Here is a 21581-nt window from a genome sequence, read left to right on the forward strand (position 1 = left end):
TATAATTAGACATCAGATTCATAAAAAGCAGATAGGAAATTATAAGGAATAGAGCAGGGCATTAATTCCATAGTCTATCCCTTTGTGTCAAGAATCTGGTGAAAGCCAAGGACCTTTCTCAGGTATTCATTCCCCGCATCCTGAGCCTCCCCCTCCACCCCACTCCCCAACCCACACCTTGACTCTCACTTTCTGGACTCCTGGAAGTCCACAGACCCTAAATTAAGCTCATGTGCTTATTTATTTATTTATTTATTTATTTATTTATTTATTTACTGGGCTGAAGCTGCCAACTGAGGAACCTCTCCAGAAGTGGTGGTGGGTTAAAAACCTTCAACGTGGCAGGCACTTCTTGGCCACCAAACTGAAACTTGGTTTTAAGTTCATGAAGGTCTTATGTCAATCAAGCAAATAATGATTAAGGGCTGTATCTTAGCAAAGATAAGTTGAGGGCCAAGAGGAAGAGAAAAGAAAAAGTGATCTTGTTTTCAAAGAGCTTGAAATCTAAAGTCCAGGGAGATAATTAGAAGTTATGTCCAGGCACAAAATAGGATGTGTTGAGTGATTACATTTGTATAAAATGATAGAAAATGCAAACTAATCTACAGTAAAAGAAAGTGGCTGGGCGTGGTGGCCCATGCCTGTAATCCCAGCGCTTTGGGAGGCTGAGCAAGCGGATCACTTGAGGTCAGGAGTTTGAGACCAGCCTGGCCAACATGGTGAAACCCCATCTCTAGTAAAAATACAATAATTAGCCGGGCGTGGTGATGGGCACCCATAATCTCAGCTACTCGGGAGGCTGAGACAGGACAATTGCTTGAACCTGGGAGGCAGAGGTTGCAGTGAGCTGAGATTGCACCACTGCACTCCAGCCTGGGTGACAGAGCAAGACTCTGTCAAAAAAGAAAGAAAGAAAAGAAAGAAAGGAAGGAAGAAAGGAAGGAAGGAAGGAAGGAAGGAAGGAAGGAAGGAAGGAAGGAAGGAGGGAAGGAGGGAGGGAGGGAGGGAGGGAGGGAGGGAGGGAGGGAAGGAGGGAAGGAAGGAAGGAAGGAAGGAAGGAAGGAAGGAAGGAAGGAAGGAAGGAAGGAAGGAAGGAAGAAAGATCCATGGTTACTTGGGAAGGTAGGGGCAGGAGAAAAAATGTTTGGGGGGATTCCCAAGGGACACAGGAAACTTTTGAGGGTGATGGATATGTTCATTATTATGACTGTGACCATTTCTTCAGTATTATAGCTGATTACCCCCAACAAACAATACTTTAACAACATTATTTTTATTTTTTTGAGATAGGATCTCACTCTGTCACCCAGACTGGAGTGCAGTAACACGATCTCGGCTCACTGCAGCCTCTGCCTCCCAGGCTCAAGCAATCCTCCCACCTCAGCCTCTTGAGTAGCTGGGACCACAGACTTGTGCCACCATGCCCCGCTGTAGAGATGGGGTTTCGCCATGTTGCCCAGGCTGGTCCCAAACTCCTGAGCTCAAGCAATCTGCCTGTCTCGGCCTCCCAAAGTGCTGGGATTACAGGTGTGAGCCACTGCGCCTAACCAACGATATGATTTTTAAATGAGTAAAAGCATTTCTAAAAATCAGCCTATGTAACATGCTGAACATAAAAGATGAGTATTTATGGAGAAAAGATAAATTCAATAAAGCACAGAGACCAGAGAGTAAGGATCATAGACTTTATTAAAACTGGGAGGGTCCCTGGAGATAATTTAACCTAGTGGTTGTGGGGCATGGAGAACTTAAAAACAAAAAAAAATCAGTCACTGGGGCAGGGCACAGTGGCTCATGCCTGTAACCCCAGCACTTTGGGAGGCTGAGGCGGGTGGATCACCTGAGGTCAGGAGTTCGAGACCAGCTTGACCAACATGATAAAATCCCATCTTTACTAAAACACAAAAATTAGTCTGGGCATTGTGGTGAGTGCCTGTAATCCCAGCTTCTTGGGAGGCTGAGGCAGGAAAATCGCTTGAACCTGGGAGGCGGAGGTTGTAGTGAGCAGAGATCATGCCACTGCACTCCCGCCTGGATGACAGAGCAAGACTCCGTCTCAAAAAAAAAAAAAAAAAAAAAAAAAAAAAAAAAAATCAGTGACTGGCCCCACCCTGGACCAATTAAATCAGAATACATGGGTGTGCAGCCCTGGCATTGGGTTTCAAAGTTCCCCAGGTGAGTCTAATGTGCAGCTAGGCATGAAAACCAGTGAAATCAAAACCATTCACTTGACAGATAAGGATAGTAAGGGCCAAAGAGAGAGTGCCACCTGGCCACCAAGTCCAAGGGCAGGATGAGGCTGGGAGGCTAAGGGAACACAGCAACAGAAGCTCAGAGGTAAAGAAAGAGGCTGCTTCTGGACACTCCCAGCTGCAGCTAGGATAGGGTATCCAGCACCTTCCAAGCAAATCCTTGGAACCCAGACATGCTGTGGGGCAGCAAACTAGAAGAATTACTCAGGGCCTCCAAGGTGCATTATTAAAGGATTGTGCTAATGAGTGAGAAGGGATGTTTCAAAACTAAAGCTTCGTTTTGTTCCCGATTAATATCTGGCATAAGCAGAGGATTCTAATTATTGAAAGGAATCCCAGTGTACGCACCAGGCACTCTGCTCTGGGGGACAGCCAAGTTGTTCTTTCAAGAAATAGCATGTGTGCGTTCCCAGCGTTGGGATGAGTCTATCCGGAAGTCCGGGGTCTTTTAATTAGGACTTCCAGGTCAGGCCCAGGTAAAAGCATGAGTGGGTAAAGTTTGTCTTTGTGACTTCTGTCCTTCCTGTCTGTGGCTCCTTAGCTCTCTCTCAGCACCTGTATGGGTGCAGGTGTCAGTTCAGAGGTGTCTGTGGGACCACAGAGCCTCACTGGCTCCACCCTGGTTGTGTTTCCAGTGGGTTCTCACCTCCCCTTCAATCCAAATGTGCCACTTTCCAGGTCTCATTCTCTCAGGGCTTGTTTTTCTCATCTGTGGAAAACTCATTAAAATTAGGATGTTAATAGACAATAATCATTTAATGAATTATGTCCCTCCCTGGTATATTAAGTAGGTTCCAGCAAGATAACATATCTAGGAGTTCCTTGAAATATTATATATAGTTACCATTTGAATTTTAAAAGGAGGCAATCAGGAGAATCAAAGCTTTATGCAAAATATGTCCTCCTTATTGGTCAGAATTCCAAGCATCTTGCTGGGCAAAAATATACCAAGACTGTGGGTTTTCAGTATAATTTTTCAAACCCTATCCAGTAGGCAACCATCTATAGGTTGTGGGCCCTGTTAGACTGTTTTTTCTGAATGAGTCCATTCTTTGTCAATGCAGTCGAACTCATCAGAAGTAGCTGCATTTCCTGTGTCTTTCTGAAAAATGGAGAGCCACCTTAAGGTTACTATAATGAAGACAAAATGTCAAGAAATTCTGCTCATAGGGATTTTAAAATATTACCTGCTTCTTTCTCGGGAGCAGAAGGCTGGCACCAGCAGAGTAGCTTGCCTAGTCTTAGTGGCCTTAGTGGCCAGGAGCCTCATTCTTTGGGGACCCAGTTTTGCAGCTGGGGCAGGGCCCCCCCAGTGCATGTGGCCATGGGCCCATTCCGGCACTTTTGCCCAGTTCAAAAACCAGATTGCTGCAGCTCTTGAAAACAAGTGGCAGCTGCATGTGGCTAGTCCTGCCTCTGAAGAGGGGTATGGCTGGGTGTGTAATTAACATCTCTTCTGGGGAAGCAGTCTGCAGGCAGTCAGGGCCCAGAGCAGCCCTGCAGCCAGAGGACACACTGTGACAGCAGCAGTGGGGAGGAGAGGGTGAAGGCAAGCTCCATCTTGAGCCCCTGGGAGCCCTGGCACTCTAGCTCTGGGGAAAGGATTAGGCCGTTGGAATCAGGGCAGCAGCAACACCAGTTTAATGGCCCTATTTGGAAGCCAAATGCTTTTTCCTGTTATTCAGAGCTTCTCCAAAATTTAAAAAGAGAAAAGAAAAGAAGAGAAAAATAAATGACAAGCTTGCAAAACTGATAAAATAGGTTTGTATGACCAATATAATTTCTTCCTTCCTTGGATGACTTTTCTTTGAATATTTCTCCTTCACCTTCATTTCCAAATTCTCTCATTACACAGTGACAAGAGGTCACTGGGACATTTTTAAGGGCTGTGTTATGACCTAACTCAGCTTAATTTCTGGATGTTGTTGATGGCTTCCTTAGACTTTTTGTTGCTGTTAAGACAGAGTCTCACTGTCACCCAGGCTGGAGTGCAGTGGCACGATCTCGGCTCACCGCAACCTCCACCTCCCAGGCTCAAGCAATCCTCCCACCTCAGCCTCTAGAGTAGCTGGGACCACAGACACACACCATCACGCGTGGCTAATTTTTTGTAGTTTTGGTAGAGACAGGGTTTCACCATGTTGTCAAGGCTGGTCTCGAACTCCTGAGCTCAAATGATCCTTCCATCTTGGCCTCCCAAAATGCTGGCATTAACAGGCATAAACCACCACACCCGGCCGGCTTCCTTTGACTTTTAAAACATCAAGTGACTAGGGACAGTGGACAGTGCTATAGAAACATGAAATTGTTGGTAGAAGGATAACCTGTGGCTTGGAGTGCTTTATAAAGCAGTAACCTGCCCTTTTAAAAACCAACACCTGGGGATCCTGAAGCAGCCCCTGCTCTGTCCTGGACCATAGCCATCCTGCCCACTCACTTGGGGCATCGCCTGCCAGTGGGGAACAGGTTTTATAGAGGGGCAATAAGCCTGATGCTGCAAATGGAAGGCTCATGTCTCCTGGTGCAGGAGGTGCGTGCATCTGCTGTCTTCCTGGGCAAGGGCCCTGATGTGTTTTTGGCCTTCCAATGCTGTTGATTTTCAACACACAGTGCAACCAAGCAGGTGCAGGTTAGGCTGTCCTTTTTATTTGCTGGGAAAGTGCCTACATATATCTTTTACAGTATGCTGAACAATCTTCCCCAGGACTCCAGGCTGAGCTATCTCCTGCCAGGGGAGCAGAGGACAGGTCTGGTAAGCAGGAACCTGGGTCCCATTTTCTCAGCTGTAATGGAATTTTAAAGCAGCTGTGAGCCTGAAAGATTCGTTGTCCTAGTGGTATTACTAATAGCACCCCCTTTTACTCTAAACAATACCTGGCCTGAGCAATAAACTATATGGTCACCTGTGCGTACAATCCACTTTATGCAAGAGCATAAAGTGACTTGCTTGGAATCTTAGGATGAGCTGGTATCTGAGCTGGCTCTTGAACCCAGGCAACCCCAGGCCTCATTCTGACCTCTGTGCCAAGTCATTTACTCTTGCTGTGACTCAGGGTTCCTGCAGGAAGCATTGTATACCTCCCGCCCAGGCCGAGAACTGGTATATTTATGTTGGCTAAACCAAAAAGAAGTTCAGTATAAGTGTCGGGCATTCAAGGAATTGCTCATCACAAGGTCAGGCTACTCTGATCTTTGCTTCAGCCTCTTATTTGGCCATACTTAGGTAGTAATAGAAGCTCTTTTAAATGTACAGAAGTTGGCTGGGCATGGTGGTTTGTGCCTATAATCCCAGCTCTTTGGGAAGCAGAGGTGGGAGGATTGTTTGAGCCTGATCTCTCTCTTTTTTTTTTTTTTTTTTTTTTTTTTTTTTTTTTTTTTAGTTAGCCAGACGTGGTGGCACACACTTGTAGTTTTAGCTACTTGGGACACTGAGGCGGGAAGGTTGCTTGAGCTCAGAAGTTCGAGACTGTAGTAAGCTATGATCACGATGCCACTGTACTCCAGTTTGGGCAACAGAGCAAGACTCCATCTCTAAAACAAACTAATAAATAAAAAGTAGAGAAGTTAATTTTACCCATATCCACATAATTTCTTATAATTTGCTTCTGGTAGTTTTGATGAAATGTGACCGAACATGAAAATGCTGCGAGATCTTTCACAAATGATCCACTCTGTCCTTGTACGTTCAGAACGAAATGAAGCAAAAACCTGAGGCAGACATTGATCAGTTCTAATCTCTTAGTGTATACTGGGCAGGAAACAAGTGGCAGTCATTTTGGCTGTTAGATTTAGTCATTCTATCTAGGACCATGAGGAAAATTTCCTAGGATTCTTAAGGTCGTGACAGATCTGCTTAGTTAGTCTAGTCGTTGTTGAGGTATTTTCATTTTCTTCCTGTGTGGCTTCTCCCTAAGGAAATGTACATAAATAATCTTCCTTAGTCCTAATGTCCTCATCAACCCTTTCCAAATTTTCAGTTTGCTGGTGCCAGGAGTGAAATCTGTTTTACAAAAAACTTTAATTCAGTGGCTAATATTTAATTCAATAACTAATGTTGGAAATATCTATCACTTTATTATATATGCCTTACCCTTTTCCTGGGACATAGACTAGCATCTTTGGAGATGGCTGGAACTGGGATTTATGAAGCAGGAGTGAAGAAAGCAGGAGGCCACCCCTACTTTCATTAACACACTGTAGCTGGCTCAGGGTTCCATAGTTGAAAAGGGAGGAGAGTCCTTGGAACTAACTCAAGAGTTAAACAATAGTTGACTAAACAATAGTAAAATTAGGGCCAGGTGCAGTGGCTCATGCCTGTAATCCCAGCACTTTAGGAGGATGAGGTGGGCGGATCACCTGAAGTTCAAGACCAGCCTGGCCAACATGGTGAAACCCCGTCTCTACTAAAAATCTCAAAATTAGTTGGGCATGTTGGTGGTGCATGCCTGTAATCCCAGCTACTTGGGAGGCTGAGGCAGGAGAATCGCTTGAACCCAGGAGGCGAAGGCTGCAGGGAGCCAAGATCACAGCACTGCACACCAGCCTGGGTGACAGAGCAAGACTACACACACACACACACACACACACACACACACACACACACACAGAGATCAGATGTATAAGGAACACAAAAAGGCCTGATGTTATTTAGCTGGGACAAGAGAAGGCTATAAAGCCACTGAATGATGGTGTTGAAAAGCATGGAAGGAGGTCGTGGAGGTCAATACCCAGCTCTTCACCTTGGCTTTTGAGGAAAAAATCCAAGACCAAGGGTTGGTGGGGCTGCAGTACAAAGGACATTAAGTAAGCCATGAGATATTCCCTCATTATACAAAAAACATAGTGGAAAGAATTAATTATACAGGCAAACTCTGAAAGATGAGGCAGTCCACCAATCTTTTAATTTTTAAAGCCCCTTTTTTTTTGTTTGTCTTTAGGCCTGTAATGAGTTAACATAGTCCTTCATTCATGGCATACACAAGATCCCCTCTTAGGTTTTATATCTCATTCCATTTCTCCTGCTCTCCCACTCTCCCTCTTTTCTCTCCTTCTTTTCACTGAACACTAAAATTTTAAGAGGTATCTGTGTTGTTGATGATATTTCTAATGCATTATTATCAATAGTCTGTTAATTATATGTATCTTTTACTTATTGACTCCTCCAGTAATGGACATCTTTCTTGCCTCCAATTCTCTGAAATGATGCTGTAATGAATATTCTTATACATATGTTCTACCACCCTTTAGATCTGGTTCGTGGGAAACAGGAAGGGAAAGGAGTGGGCTAGAAGGCTTATGCTTTCTTTATGCAGCATGGAATATTGAACTGTCCGTGAGAAATGGAAACATAATGTAATCAGTTATTATTTCAAACATTTAGAAGCTTCTCCAGGTTCCCTTGTTCTTTAATAAGAGATTGAGTGACACATAATTTTCTAGAACTAAGAGAGCACAGTCTTTAGTGATCTCCCCTTCTCAATATAATTTTCTTTTTTTTTATTAAAAAAAATTTTTTTAGCCAGTCAGGCTGGGTGTGGTGGCTTACACCTGTAATCCCAGCACTTTGGGAGGCTGAGGCAGGCAGACCACCTGAGCTCAGGAGTTCGAGATCAGCCTGGCCAACATGGCGAAAACTTGTCTCTACTAAAAATACAAAAAGGTGTGGTGGTGGGCGCCTGTTGTCCCAGCTACTCGGGAGGCTGAGGCAGTAGAATCACTTGAACCTGGGAGGGGAGGCAGAGGTTGCAGTGAGCCAAAATCAGTGCCACTGAACTGCAGCCTGGGTGACAGAGCAAGACTCCGTCTCAAATAATAATAATAATAATAATAATAATTTTTTTTAGCCAATCAAATTTAGCAGTGGGGGATTGCATTCAATGTCATCTTCTTTTCTTTCTTTCTTTTTTTTTTTTTAGACAAAGTTTTGCTCTGTCACCCAGGCTGGAGTGCAGTGGCACCATCTCGGCTGCAACCTCCACTTCTCGGGTTCAAGCAATTCTCATCCCTCCGCATCCAGAGCAGCTGGGATTACAGGTGTGTGCCACCATGGCTGGCTAATTTTTGTGTTTTTAGTAGAGATGGGGTTTCTCCATGTTGCCCAGGCTGGTCTCAAACTCCTGGCCTCAAGTGATCCTCTCACCTCAACCTCCCAAAGTGCTGGGATTACAGGCATGAGCCACTGTGCCCAGTCAAATGTCATTTTCTTAAACTTTGCTTTATCAATTCTAGAAGCATTTTATTTCTGGATATTGGTTATTGATTACCCAGAAAAAGCAAATGACATGTTCTAAGAAATCTTATTAGTCATGAGGTTGAGTGAAGTTTCTAAAACGTTTTGCCATTTTAATGATTGCAAAACCTGATGTCATTTAGTTGCCCAATTATATCCTGAGTCACTGGGAAAGCTGGATTAGACCTTAATAATGGTACCTTGTATTTATGTAGCATTGATAATTTATAGTGCCATTCATAAACATAATCCATCTCATTGAATCCTATAACACTGTGTGACAGGTGGGGCAGGTTAATAGCTTCAGTAGTAGATGATGAAATGGAGGTCTAAACCAACTAAGAGAGTTGTCCGGAGTTACCTGGAGACTATGTGATAGAGCTGGAAGGAGACTCCGGGTCTTCTGAAGCTTCACTCAATCTCTTTCTGCAGTATCATGGCTGATGCTCAGAAAAGTGACCTATTGTAGGTTCAAAGCTATCCTCTGAGCTGGACATTCTGGTATATCTGTCCTTTTCAATTATTTCGTGATGTTAATGAGCTGGCTAAAGCTGCACACCCTCTGTTTGTCCTATTAGCTGAACACCTGCTCATAAAAACCACTCAATTGGGGAAAATATCTGGTCCATATCACTGAGTAGCATGGCAACGAGCAGCATGGGTGGTTGGACTTTGGCATAATTAGGAGCTCTGCAAGGCACCAGCTGTGGGTCTTTTTATCCATGACCTAATTATAATCATAAAATAAGAATGGTAGTTGGACCATAAAAATAATAATCTATTAAAATATATTTATGCAAAGAGATAATTCCATTCTGTCAAAGACTCTTTTCCGGACTTTTCAAAATACTCAACTAACCTGAGGAAGTTCTGTCTGCTTGCAGTAGACGGTCTAATGGCCTAAGGAAAGCCATGTGATTGGGCAGCCTGAAAATATACTCATGGCGCATGTGCAACACCACAAGGTCTCTAATGTATCTTACTATGTAATTTGAGCTCAGGCAAAAATACTGTATAACCCAGCATATATTTTCAAAAAAACCAATCATGATGTCACATCCCCAGAATTACAAATGAACAACTCTTTTCAGAGTCAGGCACTGGGAATGAGAACATTTTTAGAAAGAACATTTTAATGTTTTAAAGTGATTGGATGTCTACAGAGCAATATGACAATTTTATCTGCTTGATTCTCCATTGTATGTGTAGCTTATGTGTATTAGATTTTTTTTTTTTTCACCCAGGCTGGGGTGCAATGGCATGATCTCGGCTCACTGTAACCTCTGCCTCCCAGGTTCAAGTGATTCTCCTGCCTCAACCTCCCGAGTAGCTGAGATTACAGGCGCCCACCACCATGCCTGGCTGATTTTTGTATTTTTAGTAGAGATGGAGTTTCACCATGTTAGTCAAGCTGGTCTCAAACTCCTGATCTCAAGTAATCTGCTCGCCTCAGCCTCCCAAAGTAATGGGATTACAGGCATGACCCACCACGCCTGGCCTGTATTAGATTTTTTAAAACTACCAAACTGATTTATATCATCATTTAAGTTTTTGAGCACCCTTCGTCCTCCATGCAACAAATATATCTCTCTATCCTTCGGCATATTGACCTAATTAATCTAATTATAAACAAAACATAAGACGTTAAATGGGCAATCAAAAATTAATAACATACTCCAAAACACAAAAGGAATATTTATTAGCTGTCATTTAAACTTATTTGAGCCATTTTTCCTCTCTACAAACTGTTTAGAAAGTTGATCCTTTTGTTATTTGCTTCCAAGCTTAGTAGTACACATTTCTCTTCTGGTTTAAAGGTTCTTTTTAGAAAATATTGAGACATTTTCCCCATATCAGAAATCTATTTGCCTCATTTATTAAAGGCAAATAGATTATTAGGACATTAGACATTTTCAAAGAGATTTGATAATTCAATTTGTTTGACAAATCAGACCCCTTCTCTATTATCTGGCTTGAAAAGCCCTGAGTGCTTGGCTGTGCCCCATAGAAATCTCTAGGACAAACCATTTTTGCTTCTCTGTTTATATTTGATCACAAGACTGAGTCTGTTGGAGATGTAATGGATATTCACACTTACTAAGCATTAGCACAACCATATTGACAATAACCAAAGCAGGCAGAGGCCCAAGCATAACTCAGTCTACCAGACAGATTCCTATCCTACATATTCAAGTTGCAATAAAAATGAAAGATCAGGAAATTTGAAGCTAAACTGTTTCCTCTTACCTTTAACCACAGAGTTGCAACACTATGCATTTTTAAGAGGGAAAAACAGCCTCCTGTTCATCACTGTGGTTAAATATATGTTGTTCTGTCCTCCAGCATCCTAACATACCCGCATCTTGCTAATCCTTAACAGAAGTTAGGGTACCTAGGTACAAGAGTAGCATTTTTGCTATTCTATACCTAAGTGAGAAATTTAACATTTTATGTATAATAAGGGCACCAGATATCCAGGTTTGCCTGGGACACTTCTGATGTATGCCTGTTGTACTGGTGTTACTATTATTATTTAGAAACAGAGTCTCTCTCTATTGCCGGGTTGGAGTGTAGTGGTGTGATCTCGACTCACTGCAACCTCTGCCTCCCGGGTTCAAGCAATTCTCCTGCCTCAGTCTCCTGAGTAGCTGGGACTACAGGTCCCTGCTACCTCATCTGGCTAATTTTTGTATTTTTAGTAGAGATGGGGTTTTTCCATGTTGGCCAGGCTGGTCTCGAACTCCTGACCTCAGGTGATCCACGCGTCTCAGCCTCCCCTGGTCTAATTATTAATAGCACTCTTTTTATTCTTCACTGTTCTAGGTTAGGTGACAAATTATATGATCACATTAACTTAACAGCCAGGTTGAATACTAACAAGCACCTTCGTTCTGAATGTTTCATGGGCTCCTCCGTTGTCCCTTGAAGTAGAAACTAGGCACAAAGTCGTTCAGCAAATTAGGAGCAGAGCCTAGAATAGGGCTCCATCCTCTTCTTTCTTGAGTTAGCAACATCAGCAAACTGTTGATGAGGAAGAACCCTATCACTTAAAACCTAGGCCACTCTGACTGTCAGAATTTGAGAAGAGAAACTTCCTCAGAAGTCATCTGGCCCACACCTTCACTTTTCTAGATTAAGAAATAAGTATAACACTTCTGGAAATGCACATGCCATTTTACACTAGAAAAGTTCAAGGTTGTTTCATGAGCATAATCTCACTGGATCACAGCTGGAGTAAAGAGGCAAGGAAGGACATTCTTAGTCACATTTTACAGAGAAGAGAACTAGGTTTTAAATAAGTTAAATAATGCAGCCAAGGATATGTGAGTATGAAGTGGAGGCATTAGAACTGAAATCCAGCCCTGACTCCATACCCAGTGCCCTTCCTATGTCTCCATACCAGTTTAATATTTTCATTCGTGAGGATTTAAAGCATATTTCCTACATATATTTTATCCATTACAGATACGTAAACATTCCCTCTGCAACTAATGCTATATACTCAAAAGTATCTTCTTTCAGAGCCAGGCATAATGGCTTAGACCTGCAATTTCAATGACTTGGGAGGATTGCTTAAGGCCAGGAGTTCAAGACCAGCCTGGGCAACACAACAAGGTCCCATCTCTAAAAAACCTAAAAAAACAACAGGCACTTTAGTTCTGCTTCTCTATCTTCCTACATGCCAAGAGCTCTGGCCAGCAACTAAACTGTTCCTGCCTGACAGCACCACTTGGTGGTTGGGCAGGGAAACGAGATGCCAAAATCTTTCTGTCTCCTTCTTTCTGGTGCCTTGGGTAGAAGGATGAGGAGGAGAAGAAAATGCAAAGTAACTCCTGCTTTTTCTTTATTGTTCACGGTTAACAGCATGAATCATATCTCAAACAACCTATTTCTCATATTGATATTTCCATTCTCCTTTGTTCGCTTTCTTTATTTCATCTATGACACAAGTATATAAATATAATCAGTTTGGCCCGGTGCGGTGGCTCGCTCCTGTTAATCCCAGCACTTTGGGAGGCCGAGGCAGGTGGATCACCTGAGGTCAGGAGTTCGAGACCAGTCTGGTCAACATGGCAAAACCCCGTCTCTACTAAAAATACAAAAATCAGCCTGGCATGGTGGTAGGCGCCTTCAGTCCCAGTTACTCAGGAGGCTGAGGCAGGAGAATTGCTTGAACCCAGGAGGCGGAGGTTGCAGTGAGCTGAGATCGCACCACTGCACTCCAGCCTGGGTGACAGAGTGAGACTCCATCTCGAAATAATAATAATTACACCAGTACAACAGGCATACATCAGAAGTGTCCCAGGCAAACCTGGATATCTGGTCCTCTTATTATATATAAAATGTTAAATTTCTCACTTAGGTATAGAATAGCAAAAATGCTACTCTTGTACCTAGGTATCATACTGCTGTTAGGAATTAGCAAAATGCTGGTATGTTAGGATGCTGGAGGACAGAACAACATATGCTTAACCACAGTGATTAACAGGAGGCTGTTTTTCCTTCTTAAAAATGCATAGTGTTGCAACTCTGTGGTTAAAGGTAAGAGGAAACAGTTTAGCTTCAAATTTCCTGATCTTTCATTTTTATTGCAACTTGAATATGTAGGATAGGAATCTGTCTGGTAGACTGAGTTATGCTTGGGCCTCTGCCTGCTTTGGTTATTGTCAATATGGTTGTGCTAATGCTTAGTAAGTGTGAATATCCATTACATCTCCAACAGAGTCAGTCCCGTGATCAAATATAAACAGAGAAGCAAAAATGGTTTGTCCTAGAGATTTCTATGGGGCACAGCCAAGCACTCAGGGCTTTTCAAGCCAGATAATAGAGAAGGGGTCTGATTTGTCAAACAAATTGAATTATCAAATCTCTTTGAAAATGTCTAATGTCCTAATAATCTATTTGCCTCCAATAAATGAGGCAAATAGATTTTTGATATGGGGAGAAAATATCAGTGTTTTCTAAAGAGAACCTTATGCTTTTATATCAAGATAAAGGAAAGTCATAGTTCTTGATGGAAGATGAAATTCAATCAACATGCATTTAATAGATATTCACTGAGTACCTACCAATGTGTCAGCGACAATTCTGGATACCTGGACACATCGAAGCTGTGCTATAAATCTGTACAGTCCTCAACAGTTCCTTGAAACTCTCATCAATATCTGTACCAAAACCTCATTTCCCTAAGCAAGATTTTAATTAAAATTGAATTTTCTTAAGTATTTTCTTTTAAATATCTTCTTATTAAATTGCACCAGGATATTTCAATAGGATTATTTTATACTTTTTTCCATTACAGATGTGTAGCATTTTAGTACCTATATAACCTCTAGTGGGTTAGCCTGGGATCTTACCTACACATTTGGAATACTCTTTCTCAAGAAAACTTTTCCTGAATTCATAACAATCATCATAGAGCTAGATTAGATCTTTAGAAAAGCAACCTGTTTACAAAATGGAGATCGCCTATAAGGAGATGATGGAAATGGAATTGCTTTCTTTTGTTTGCCCGTTTATTTCTATGAAAGTAGACTAAATACTCCACTTATTTCATAGCACATTCAAAGAAGAAGCCTAGGGTTTTATGAGCATCTTTCACTATTTCCCCAAGTTTCCACATACAAGATTAGAACACGAATTGGGCTATCAATGAAAAGAACTCAGTGCATACGCAGAGTTTTATGTCCAGAGTTGACTAATGATTCATTCACTGCTGGAAGTCATTCACAGACACCCTTTCCTCCAATGGCTTTTCATAATATCTTCCTGTTTTCAGTAGGTGGCTACAGAAAGTCTGGACTACTGAGAGACTTGTTTCAACAACAGTTTCAGGAGGATCCTTAATTAAACAAAACTCTGTACCTCTAGGGATAAAGTGGCAGCAATCATCACTGAGCTCCAGCTGGTCTGGTTGAAGCCAGCCTTTCTATTCTATCAGATGCTGTAACGTTTCTTGTTTGTATTTTGTATTATTCACATAATGCCATCTTTCAGTGATGTCTGCATCAATTGAAGAAGAGCGTGTGGGGAAGGAAAGCCAGCCTGGCTGGTGGTGCCGGTGGTTTTAACTGAAATCACTGGCTAATCCATTGAGCTAGGGCAGAGCCATGTCTGGTCACCAACATGCCGTAGGGAGGGAAGTACTCAGACTGGCCGCACCCACAGGGAGCCAGGGCAGACACAAGGCACGGCCTTCCTTCTGTTCCTCGAGCCCACCTGGCTCTACTTCCCCTTTTACCACAACTTCCCATCAAGGATCTGCTGTCTGCAGAACTGTTCAGTGGCAAAGAGGAAAGATGGTGTAGTGATTAAGGACATGGATGCAGAAGTTAGATTTTCTGAGTTGGGTCTCTTCTCTGTCACATACTAGATTTGTGATTTGGAGAAAGTTATATCCATCTTCTTGGGAAGGGTATATAAGTTTCCATCTATATAAGTTTCTACATATATAAAATGAAAATAAGAACACATAGTGTTGCTGCTCCTCTGATGATAAAGTGAATGAATGCATCTAAGGCACTTAGACAGGACCTGCCACAGAGTAATTATTCCATAAATATGTTGTCACTATTGTTATAATAACAGAGGTAAGGTTTCGGTAGGTGATTCAGCAATAGGAATCAAATCTATGTTGTTTGGGGGCACTGAGGATGATATCAAAAGGCTAGAGTGTATTTTCTCCAATTTTACATTTTACCTAGACCTTGTTGAACACAGAGCAGTTTTTTCCGAAGTTATGTCCTAAATCAAGTCATGTCAAATGCCATTGGCTAGGTTCTGTTCAACAGCCATCCAGTGAGCACATATTAAGTCCCAGACTCTCCTAATGAATACTGGGGAGATTTAAATGTATAAGAAATGACATATCCCCCATAGAAGTGCATATAATTTAGTGGGGAAGACAGGCTCATGAACAAATTATTTCAAAACAATTTCAGCCAGGCATGGTGGCTCATGCCTATAATCCCAGCACTTTGGGAGGCCGAGGCATGAGGACTGTGCTGAGCTCAGGAGTTTGAGACCAGTCTGAGTAACATAGTGAGATCCCATCTCTACTAAAAATAAAGAAAACCAGCTGGACGTCTGGGTGCTCACATGTAGTCCCGCCTACTCAGGAGGCTGAGGTGGGGAGATTGCTTGAGCCCTGCAGTTGAGGCTGCAGTGAGCCATGATTGGGCCATTGCACTCCAGCCTGGGTGACAGAGCAAGACCCTGTCTCCAACAAAACAAAACAAAGAATTTCCATTTGGTCATTACCCTTATAGGCCATGACAATCTCAAAAAATTGACTCACCAATTCATAAAATATTTGTTCCTCCTTGTTATCAATTTCCTCATTATTCATCTTCTGTCCCTTATGCCTTCTCATTAATAGATGAGAGGAGAGGGGGAACTGGGGAGTGGTGGTGAGGAAGGAGCAGAGAAATTATTATTTTAGTGAAAATGCTAACAACTAAGTATAACCCGATGCACAATGTACAAGTGTATAATGAGAAAACATGCCTATGATATCACACTCCTCCCTGCCATGCCATTCTTGAGAAGTTCCATGCAGGGATACATGTTACGATAAGGCAACATATACAGCATTGGATGTGCTTTTTTTTTTTAAAGGGGTCTAATTTCAACCATTGTGCTTTACCATTCCAGAAAGATAAGAGATTGTAACCCAGAAGAAATGAAATTTATAAGCTCTTCTTACTGGTTTGCCTTCCAGGGGATACTTTACTGAAAGTCCTAAAAAGTCATAGCTATTTAAAGAATAGTAATAGCAGGCTGGGCATGGTGGCTCACGCCTGTAATGACAGCACTTTGGGAGACTGAGGTGGGTGGATCACTTGAGGCTAGGAATTTGAGACCAGCCTGCCCAACATGGCAAAACACCGTCTCTACTAAAAAAAAAAAATAATCATCATCATCATAATAAAAAATTAGCTGGGCATGGTAGCACACGTCTGTAATCCCAGCTACTAGGGAGGCTGAGGCAGGAGAATCGCTTGAACCCGGGAGGTGGAAGTTGTGGTGAGCTGAGATCACACCACTGCACTCCAACCTAGGTGATAGAGTGAGACTCCATCTCAAAAAAAAATAATAATATCTTCCAAGCAAGCACTTCACCGTTGAGAGACATGTTCCCTATAATAATATCATAAGAACTTTACCATAAAGCTGTGAACTAGGCAAAGGCAGACATTATTATATTCCTTGTTTACATAAATGAAATGGAGGTTCAGCAAAGTGACATTTCAGGTAATTAGTACAGAAGACTTCTGATTCTTTGACCTTTTTTCTACATTAATTCCAATTTCATTTTGTTCTTAATTCTGCCGTGTTTCTAAAACAGAGTGGTTCCTAAGGCAAGAGGAAAGCCAACCTAGAAAGGAGGACCTGGGAAATAGCAAACTGGTTTAGCAACTACACAGAGTACCTATAAAGGCACACATCAGGCCGGGTGCGGTGGCTCACACCTATAATCCCAGCACTTTGGGAGGCCGAGGCGGGCGGATCACGAGTTTCAACATGGTAAAACTCCATCTCTACTCAAAATACAAAAATTTAGCCAGGTGTGGTGGCGGGTGCCTGTAATCCTAGCTAATCAGGAAGGAGAATCGCTTGAACCCGGGAAGCGGACTTTGCAGCGAACCGAGATTGTGCCACTGCACACCAGCCCGTGAGACAGTGCCAGACTCCATCTCAAAAAAAAAAAAAAAAAGCACACATCGTATATGCAGAACTGAAAATTTTCAAAAGACAGCACTTAGTGTTTTTAAGAGATGGATTAATTACTGAGATATATACCATCCCGTAGCAGGGCTGAAACATCAAAAACCAAACCTGATGACACCTAGGAGGGTGTGGTCACTGGTGACCAGTGGGAATGGCATGGATTCAAGTATAGTTGTCATCTCGGTCTTCCTGCCTCATCAAGTCAAGTGCAGCGTGTTCTAGGAGAACAGCAGGCTTGCTTGTCCTGAATTAGCAAGTGGTTCGGCATGTACCTGTAATTGTTACATGTGGTCAAAAGTTAAGAGCTCAGACTTTGCAGAACAAAGGAACAACCTGCCCAGATCATCTGTATTTCAATTTACTCTTGTGAAAAATGGAATCAGAACAAAACTTGAAAGGAGAGATTCCATTTTTTATTCTTTTATTGCCTAATATCAAGTAGATGTTAGGGCTTTTTAAGGAGATACATGAAAGTCTCAAAGAATGTCGCCCCAGTAGCCAAGTAATGAAGCAGGAGAAGGTTGACAATGGCCTATATCCCACAGTGGGAAAGAAAAGACGGGCTGCCTCCAGCCCCAACTCTTCACTAAAGGGACACACGATGATTAAGTCAGAGCTTAAAGATTCAAATAGGTGATTTGGTGATATCTTAGAACCTCTGACATCAATAGAGCATAAGAAAAATATATCTGGGGGCCGGGCACAGTGGCTCATGCCTGTAATCCCAGCACTTTGGGAGGCGGAAGCGGGCAGGTCACTTGAGGTTAGGAGTTCCAGACCAGCCTGGCGAACATGGCAAAACCCCGTCTCTACTAAAAATACAAAAATAAGGAAGGGTGTGGTGGTGTGCACCTGTAATCCCAGCTACTCAGGAGGCTGAAGTAGGAGAATCGTTTGAATCCAGGAGACAGAGGCTGCAGTGAGCCAAGATCACACCACCGCACTCCAGCCTGGGCAACAGAGTGAGACTCCGTCAAAAAAAAAAAAAAGAAAGAAAGAGAGAGAGAGAGAGAGAGAGAGAGAGAAAGAAAAGAAAGAAAGAAAGAAAGAAAGAAAGAAAGAAAGAAAGAAAGAAAGAAAGAAAGAAAGAAAGAAAGAAAGAAAGAAAGACAGACAGACATTTGGACGAATGAATCAGTCTTGATGCTCATTAAATCAAGAGCCTTTACTGCTATAGCCAGAATTAAAGGTAGAATTCTGAGTCTTCCTCTGATGCTGTAGACAATTTAACTCTTAAAAAAAAAACTCAAAATAGAACTAATTCCATTCTGATTTCTAAGAGAGAATTGTGAGAGAAATGAAAATAACTAATATCAAACTGCTTTTGAACTGGCACTTAGCTGTTTAAACATTTAAGCTCATTATTTGAGTTTACATGTATATCCTATTTTAAACCCACAGCCTAACAGTTTTCTGTCCATCTTTCTTTTACACTTTATTTTCATTTTTCTTTTACACTTGCCATCTCTCCCTTTTTTCTTCTTCTGTAATTGGTCATTTTCAATCTATCTCTGTGGTTTTCATCTGGAGACTTTGATATTTACTTTTGTGGGAGGGACTAATAATTAATATGGCTAACACATTTTAAAGCGCAAAGTCAAATCCTGACTCCCAGGAGTTCTGTAGAAGGGAAAATGGGAACATTTTTAGCATGATACAGACAAAGGGTCTAGTAATTAGTTTTCTATACATTTTATTTGTTTTGTTCTTGGCGACCAATGGAAATAACTGGGCTAGCCTGGAAACAGAGTCCATAACTCTCACAAAATACCTCAACTCCCCTTTTGGGCTGCAACAGGAAATATTTTTACACAGTAAACAGTAAACATGTGGAAACTTTTAGCCCCAAGATGTCATGAAGGCTGAAAACATAAATAGCTTCAAGAAGGCTTAGATACTATTCATGGATAAAAAGAACACTCAATAACTTTGGCAAAAACTAAGTTTGACTGTACAAGTGTTGATGAGGATTTGGAGCAAAGGAAATTCCACACACTGGTGGTGAGGGGGGTAGTTTTGTTCAACAACTTTCAAATACAAGTTGACATTATATTGTAAAGCTAAACAGCACACACTCTGTAAACCAGGAGTTCTACCCCTACTGTATACCCTAGAGAAATCCTCATAGAGAGGCTGCAGAAGGCATATACAAGAATGTTCAGAGAGGCAATGTTCAAATAGAAAAAAATCTGAAAACAACCTAGATATCCACCAGTAGGAAAAGACATCTACGACATAAATTGTATATTCACAAAATAAAAACAGCATTGAATATGAATGAACTTCTCTATATGCAGAATGTGGATTTGTTTTGGAAACACTGTTGAGTGAAAAAAGCAACTTACAGAAAAATTATATGTGGTATGACACCATTTTTACACAACTCAAGAGCAAAACTAAAAAAAAATGTTCTTTTAGGGATCCATACATATGTGATAGAACTAATTTAAAAAGCAGTGACTGGACGCAGTGGCTCATGCCTGCAATCCCAGCTACTCAGGAGACTGAGGCCTGAAGATCACTTAAGCCCAGTTACAGTGAGCTATGATGGCATCACTGCACTCCAACCTGAGGGTGACAGCAAGACCCTGCCTCTAAAAAGTTGAAATAAAATGAAAAGCAAAGGAATGATTAATGCAAAATTCAGAATTGTGTTTTTTTTTCTGGGGGCAGGTCAGCAAGGGAATGGGACTCGGGGCAAAAAACAGATAGCTCCCATAGTCTTGGTAATGCTTTAATTCTTAAATTGAGTGGGGTTCACTAGTGTTTATTTTATGCTTCATAAGTTACTTGTACATGACATATATCCATTTGACACCTAATAATATTTGCATGAAAAATGAAAATATTTACTTCCCTAATCTTCTAAATAGTCTTGGAAAACAACTCTTATACTTTTCCAAAAATTTTATTTGGTAACAATAATCAAATAAAACTTTGAGCAAGGTGGACAACTGGTCTGATTGAGGACATTGTTATATAGGGGAAAAAATTTTTTTTTTCAAATCCCAAAGTCATAAATGCTTATTATAGAAAATTTGAAAAAGCAGAAAAATATAAAGAAGAAAATGTTTTAGATTGTGCAAATCCATAGTTGCACAATCTAGATATAATGTTAACATTTTGTGGGATTTCTTTCAGGTTTTTTTAAATATGTAAAGTTGAAATCAATATAACATTTTAAAATGCATTTTCCTATTTAGATTTGGGATCTTGTTCCCATAAAGGTAGGAATGATGCTATGTATTTGGGATGTATTCAGAGTAATCTTCGGTTCTAAGTTGTATTGAATATGTTTTGTACATAAATAATAACTTAAATTTTAGCATTTCCCTCACTGGGAAATTTAAGGAATTAGAGGAGAACAGTCATACTTAAGATTGCCAAATCTCTTCCATTGTGATTTCTGGCATCTAAGTCATTTATTAAAATGTGTGTGATGAACTGGAAGGAGTTTTCCTTTCGATGATTTGCTATCTTAAACTCTGATCTCAACACAAGAATGCATTTTTCTGAAAGGGTTTTAAAAGGGTTTTATTTCATTCCTGAACTTTTGAAAGCATAGGAGAATATCTGTTTTCTTTTGCTAATTTGTAATTTTAAAGGCATTTTCCCCATTTCTGACCACATATACAAAAGATTAATAGCATTAGGTTTAAATTAATCATTCTAATATCTACTTCTAAAAGCTTATTCCTTTAAAATGACTTCAACCTACCATCTACTTAAATGTTAAAATGATATACAGCATTAAAGCAGATATAAGGCATAAGAATATTTAGAATTGATTTTAATGGTTAAATTGCAAATCTTTTCAAGAGCTGAAATACCTTTTGTGTCTCTCCCATGCTAGGTTTCTAAAATGCAGTTCTGGTCCAAAAGGTCTATGGTGGGCTTAGACGTTTCCATAGGTAATTCTGAAGCCCATCCAGGCTTGAGAAGCACTGCTGTTAGCTTAAGGATACCAATCGCCAAGTTTATACTTAAAAGAACAATTCTCTCTCTCTCTCTCTCTCTCTCTCTCTCTCTCTCTCTCTCTCTCTCTCTCTCCAGCTCTTGTGCTAGCCTGGAGAGGCAGATGAATAGTTGACTTCTGTTTTTCAGTTTCTGGGGGGGGCCTTGACAGTTTGGGCGATGCCCTCTCCTACCCTCTTCAGAGTAACTGAATAAGTGACGAAGGGGAAGACCCCATCCCCTTCCAAAGACCTACCACTTCTTTTGCGGAAGTGGCCACACATCATTTTTCTCACTTAGGAAAATACAAAATGTTTCAAGAGCCCATTGTTTCCAGGAAGTTCACAGTGAACATAAAAGAAATATAGACTAAAGAAAAATCCACTGGCTTGTTTCCCTTTTGGCCAACTCACCAC

General features: G+C 41.3%; 1 protein-coding gene across 4 annotated transcripts in view; it reads left to right on the forward strand.

Moving 5' to 3' along the window:
* The window catches only part of HOPX (HOP homeobox), a 34459-nt gene that overhangs the window by 1244 nt on the left and 11634 nt on the right, over window positions 1–21581 (forward strand). For 2 of the 4 annotated variants that reach the window (XM_002804108.4, XM_028848557.2), the window contains exon 2: window positions 8168–8285. The exons of the other annotated variants lie outside the window; for them this stretch is intronic. The gene's annotated coding sequence lies outside the window, so the exon portion shown is untranslated. The remainder of the gene's footprint in view (window positions 1–8167; window positions 8286–21581) is intronic. 4 annotated transcript variants of the gene reach the window in all.

The sequence above is a fragment of the Macaca mulatta genome, chromosome 5, assembly GCF_049350105.2.
Source record: "Macaca mulatta isolate MMU2019108-1 chromosome 5, T2T-MMU8v2.0, whole genome shotgun sequence".
In the NCBI taxonomy this organism is placed as follows: Eukaryota; Metazoa; Chordata; class Mammalia; order Primates; family Cercopithecidae; genus Macaca; species Macaca mulatta.